Genomic DNA, 6365 nt, shown 5'->3' with positions numbered 1-6365 from the left:
ATATAATGCATAGAAAAAAAGAATGGCAAGAAATGCAGGAAAATGATAAATTTTTAATCTGTGTGGTAAGAATCTTATTTTCTAAATTTCCTACAACAAATATATTATCTTAATAAAAAGAAAACAGAATAGAAAATAAAGGGGTTTAATTAAGGCCTTGAGGAACCCTGGTGGTGCAGTGGTTAAGTGTTCGACTATTAACCAAATGGTTGGTAGTTCTACCCACCAGCTACTCTAGGGGAGAAAGATGTGGCAGTCTGCTCCCATAAAGATTTATGGCCTTGGGAACCCTATGAGGCAGTTCTACTCTGTCTTGTAGGGTCACTGTGAGTCAAAACCCACTAGATGACAACAGGTTTGTGTTGAAATTGAATCCTTAACGTCAGCCTTTAAAGCATCAAACAGGAGGCTGAAGAGCTGTGGCACTGCATTTGAAATCACACCCCACAAGCAACTGAAATGGACACACATCCAATGCTATCCAGTCAATTCTGACTCATAGCAACTCTATAGGACAGAGTAGGGCTGCCTTGTAGGGTTTCCAAGTTGATAAATCTTTACGGAAGCAGACTGCCTCATCTTTCTTTCACAGAGTAGCTAGCGGATTTTTACCATTGACCTTTTGATTTGGAGCTGAGTGCCTTAACCACTGTGCCACCAGAGCTCCTTAAGCTATGTGTAAAACCTATACTCACTCTATATACTTCCCATTGCATTGTTCTCTGAGGAAGTAACTGGTTCCTGATATTATCAAGTTTGAAGCAAGATGACAAGAGTGATAGTGGGGTGAGAGCTGGCCTCTGCCAGGCTCGCCTGAAAGAGAACATTTCTGACGCTGCACACTCATCTGAATGGTCTGCGCTCACAGCTTCACTCACTCATTCCTTACTCTTTGAATTTCCCTAAGGTCCACTACCATCAGGCAACTAACTGTACTAGGCACTGGAAATACGAAGATACAGTTGCCTTCCTGGAGCTCTGATGGATGAAACAGTGATGCTAACAGCTCAAAGAGATACACAAAGGATACTGCAATGTCACAGATGATGCCTTAGTCCTGCCTAAAATTGCCAGAGAAGATTTCTTGGAGGAGTTGGTCTATACTTCAAATTCATTCCAAATAGACATCCCCTGTTGTCCATCACATAGCCTAAAAATCTTTTATTTATCCGTACTCAAATCCATTTCCCACTCTGCTTTGCTGTTGTTGTTAGGTGCTGCTGAGTTGGCTCGGACTCATAGCGACCCTATGTATAACAGAATGAAACACTGCCTGACCCTATGCCAACCTCATAATCCTGAGCCCATCATTGCTGCCACTGTATCATTCCATCTCATTAAGGGCCTTCCCCTTTTTTGCCGACCCTCCACATCACCAAGCATGATACCCTTTACCAGGGAATGGTCCCTTCCGACCACATGACCACAGTATGTGAGACAAAGTCTGGCCATTCTCACTTCCAAGGACCATTCCACCTTCACTTCTTCCAGGACACATTTGTTAGTTCTTCTGGCAGTCCATGGTATTTTCAGTATTCTTTGTCAACACCAAATTCAAAAGCATCAACTCTTCTTAATCTACCTGATTCACTGTCCAGCTTTCACATGCATATGAGGTGACTAAAAAGACCATGCTTGGGTTAGGCCTACCTTAGTCTTCAAAGAGACATCTTTGCTCTTCAGCATTTTAAAGAGATCTTTTGCAGCAGATTTGCCCAGTGCAATATATTGTCTGATTTCTGGATTGCTGCTTCATGGGTGTTGATTGTGGAACCAAGTAACATGAAATCTTTGATAACGTCTATCTTTTCTCCATTTATTGTGATGGTGTCTATTGGTCCAGTTCTGAGGATTTTTGTTTTCTTTCTGTTGAGGTTTAATCCATACTACATACTGTAGTCTTTAATCTTCATCAGTAATGCTTCACTTCAAGCCAGCAAGGTTGTGTCATCTGTATATCACAGGTTGTTAATTAGTCTTCCTCCAATCCTGTTGCCATGCTCTTCATATCGTCCAGCTTCTCAGATTATTTGCTCAGTATACAGATTGAATAAGTATGGTGAAAGGATACAACCCTGTTCTGGTTACCTAGTGCCTCTCTAACAGAAGATACCACAAATGGGATGGCCTCGACAAACAGGCGTTTATTCTCTCACAGTTTGGAGGCTTTACGTCCAAGTTCAAAGTACCAGGCTCTAGGGGCTGTGTGAAAGCTCCTTGATGTTGGGCTTCAGCTCTGCCTCTTGCTCCTGGCCCACTGAAGCTAAAAACATCTCTTCACTCAGCCAGCTACTGGCTGCTGAGGCTAACAAGCCCAAGGTCGACAAATAAAATGACACAGTCCTGATATTACCAAACCACATGGCAGGCCATTCATTCAAGTCCATTGTAAGTCCCAAGGTCAGCAGAGTATGGCAGGCTGCTGAACAACGACATGGCTACATGCAGGGACTAAGCATGCCATAAGCTAGAGACCATTCCCAAAGCTGTTTCTTATATATGGGAAGCAGACCCCATACGCAAAGGCAGCTCCTCAGCTGCTAACAGTAGATTCCACCGTGGAGTTGATTACCAGTCTCATCATGGGGAATACTACATTCAACCACCCAGCCACTCAACCAACCCCAACCCAGTTGACACACAAACATAACCACCACAAACCCTGACACATTCCCTTCTTGATTTTAAACCATGCAGTGTCCCCTTGTTCTGCTCTAATGACAGCCTCCTGGTCTCTGTACAGGTTCCTCATGAGCACAATTAAGTGTTCTGGAATTCCCGTTCTTCTCAATGTTAGACATAATTTGTTATGATCCACACAATTGAATGCTTTTGTATGGTCAATAAAATACAAGTAAACATCTGTCTGGTATTCTTTGCTTTCAGCCAAGATCCTTGTGATATCAGCAATGATATCCCTCATTCCACATCCTCTTCTGAATCCAGCTTGCATTCTGGAAGTTCTCTGTCAATATACTGCTACAATTATTTTTGAATTATCTTCAGTAAGATTTTACTTGTATGTGATATTAATAACATCGTTTGATAATTTCCACATTCTGTGGGATCACCTTTCTTTGGAATGGGCACAAATATGGATCTCTTCCAGTCAGTTGGCCAGGTAGCTGTCTTCCAAATTTCTTGGCATAGACGAGTGAGTGCCTCTAGCATGGCATCTGTTTGTTGAAACATCTCGATGGGTATTCCATCAATTCCTGGAGCCTTGTTCTTAGCCAATTCCTTCAGTGCAGCTTCGACTTCTTCCTTCAGTGTCATTGGTTCTCGATAATATGTCTCCTCCTGAAATAGTTGAACATAGACACATTCTGTTTTATACAGTGACTCTGTGTATTCCTTCCATCTTCTTTTGATGTTTCCTGCATCATTCAATATTTGGCCCATAAAATCCTTCTATATTGTGACTTGAGGCTTTAATTTTTTCTTCAGTACTTCCTGCTTGAGAAATGCTGAATGTGTTCTTCTTTTTCAGTTTTCTAACTCCAGGTCTTTGCACATTTCATTACAATAATTGACTCTGTCTTCTTGAGCTGCTCTTTGAAATCTTCTGTTCAGCTCTCTTATCTCATCATTTCTTCCACTTGCTTTAGCTACTCTCTATTCAAGAACAAGTTTCAGAGTCTCTTCTGGCATCCATTTTGGTCTTTTATTCATTTCCTATCTTTTTATTGACCTTTTGTTTCTTCATGGATGATATTCTTGATGTCATTCCATAAATTGTCTGGTTTTCAGTCCTTAGTGTTCAGTGCATCAAATCTACTCTACAGATGCTTTCTAAATTCAGGTGGGATATAATCAAGATCATATTTTGGCTCTTGTGGACTTGTTTTAATTGTCTTCATCTTCAACTTGAACTTGCATATGAGCAGTTGATGGTCTGTTCCACAATCATCTCCTGGCCTTGTTTTGGCTGAAGATATTGAGCTTCTCCATCACCTCTTTCCACAGATGTAGTCAATCTGATTCCTATATATTCCATCTGGTGAGGTCCATGTTTCTAGATGCCATTTATTTTGTTGAAAAAAAATGTATTTGCAGTGAATATGTCATTAGTGTTGCCAAATTCTATCATGAGGTCTCTGGCATCATTTCTATCACCAAGGCCACATTTTCCAACTACTAGTGATCTGTCTTTGTTTCCAACTTTCACATTCCAATAACAAATAATAATCAACACATCTTGATTGTATGTTTGGTTAATTTCAGACTGCAAAATTTGCTAAAAGTCTTCAATTTCCTCATCTTTGGCATTGGTGGTTGGTGCGTAAATTTAAGTAATAGTAGTATTAACTGGTCTTCCTTGTAGACGTATGGATACTATCCTATCACTGACAGCACTGTACTTCAGGATAGATCTTGAAACAATTTTTGTGAATATGAATGCCACACCATTCCTTTCCATTCCCAGCATAGTAAATCATATGGTTGTCTGATTTAAAATGGCCCAAACCAGTCCATTTCAGCTCAATAATGCCTGTTGTTGTTGCTGTTATATGCCGTCGAGTCGGCCCCGACTCATAGCGACCCCTCCTTGGGTTTCCGAGGCAGTATCACTACAGAAGTAGGATTGCCCAAATTTCCTTCCAAGGAGTGGCTGGTGGGTTTGAACTGCCAGCCTTCTGGTTAGCAGTCAAGTGCCTTAAGCACTATGCTACCAGAGCCTAGGATATCAATTTTTATGCATTCTATTTCATTGTTGACAACTCTCAGTTTTCCTAGATTCATGTTTCATACATTCCATGTTCTGATTATCAATGGATTAGCAGCTGTTTCTTCACATTTTGAGTCATGGCACATCAGCAAATGGAGGTCCCAAAAGCTTTTCCCCATCCATGTCATTAAAGTTGACTCTACTTTGTGGAGGCAGCTCTTCCCTACTTTTATTTTGAGTGCTTTCTGACCTGAGGGGCTTTTCTTCCAGGCAATATATCAGGCAATGTTTCAGGGCTATCCATAAAGTTTTCCAGTAATATATCAGACAGTATTTCACTGCTATTGGTAAGGTTTTCACTGGCCAATATTTTGATCAGTGAATGGCCCCTTCCTTCTTCCGAGTCTGTCTTAGTCTGAAAGCTCCGCTGAAACCTGTCCACCATGGATGACCCTACTGGTATTTGAAATACCGGAGGCATAGCCTCCAGCCTCAAAGCCACATTCAAGCCACCAAGGTACAACAAACTGACAGACAAGTAGTGCTTAATGAGTTCTGCTTAGTGGGTTCCTAGCTTTGCCTTCTTTTCTCAAGGCCCCACCTAGCCCACTACTTAGCCACCCTCAGTAGACAAACCCACCTTTCTAGAAAAAGTTGCATTCTTTGTTTTGTGTGCCAATCAGAATTGCTGCCTTGTCATTTCTTGCCAAAAAAAAAACCCTAACTCAATGCTGTTGAGTTGGATCCATTCATAGTGACCCTTCTTTGGGTTTCCAAGACAGTATCATTATGGAAGTAGATTGCCCAACCTTCCTTCCAAGGAGTGGCTGGTGGGTTTGAACCACTAGCCCTCTGGTAAGCAGTCAAATGCCTCAGGCACTATGCTACCAGGGCTCTCCCTAAATCTGAAAAAAAACAAACTCACTGCCGTGGAGTTGATTGCGACTCCTAGCGACTTCTCCTTGGGTTTCTGAGGCAGTATTTCTATGGAAGTAGATTGCCCAATCTTCCCTCTGAGGAGTGGCTGGTGGTTTTGAACCACCAGCCTTCTGGTTAGTAGTCAAATGCCTATGGAAGCTCAGAGTTAAAATTTGAGCTTAATCAATACTTTTTCCTCAGATTCCTTGCAATGTATTGTTCTCTGACTTATTAAAGATTCAAAATTTATAATAATGATATCACTATTTCATTATTAAGACTGAGGTCATCCTATGTCAATGACCTCAACTTTTTCCAAACTTACCATTTTTCTGTATCTGTACCCCCCTTCTTCCTATCCTACAGTCTCAAACAGTTCACTCAAATTTATAGATATTGGAGGTGAACTCCAGTGGAATTTATTGGGCTTGTCTTGCTAGCCTCTGCACAGCCTTGCTATGTGAATAATTTTTGTGTATAAACATGAAAATGATTCTATCCAGTGTATAGATAGCATTTCTCTTCCCCACCTCCCCACCCCCCAAAACTCATTCTGTCCTCCATCTCCATGGAGCAAGGCAGTTTTGCAGCCATTTATAAATTTATTTTGACATTATTCCATATAATTTTATGATTCTCTGACTTTGAATCAATTGTAATACTTTTACAATTCCCTCATCAAAAAATAAGTTAAATAAAACCTTTGACATGCCATCATTATATATATATGTTGTTGTTGTTGTTGTGTGCCGTCTAGTCAGACCTGACTCATAGCGAC

This window comes from Orycteropus afer, unplaced genomic scaffold, assembly GCF_000298275.1.
Source record: "Orycteropus afer afer isolate SDZICR_OR568_19922 unplaced genomic scaffold, OryAfe1.0 scaffold00190, whole genome shotgun sequence".
NCBI classification, from domain to species: Eukaryota; Metazoa; Chordata; class Mammalia; order Tubulidentata; family Orycteropodidae; genus Orycteropus; species Orycteropus afer.
This window is presented reverse-complemented; position numbering follows the sequence as displayed.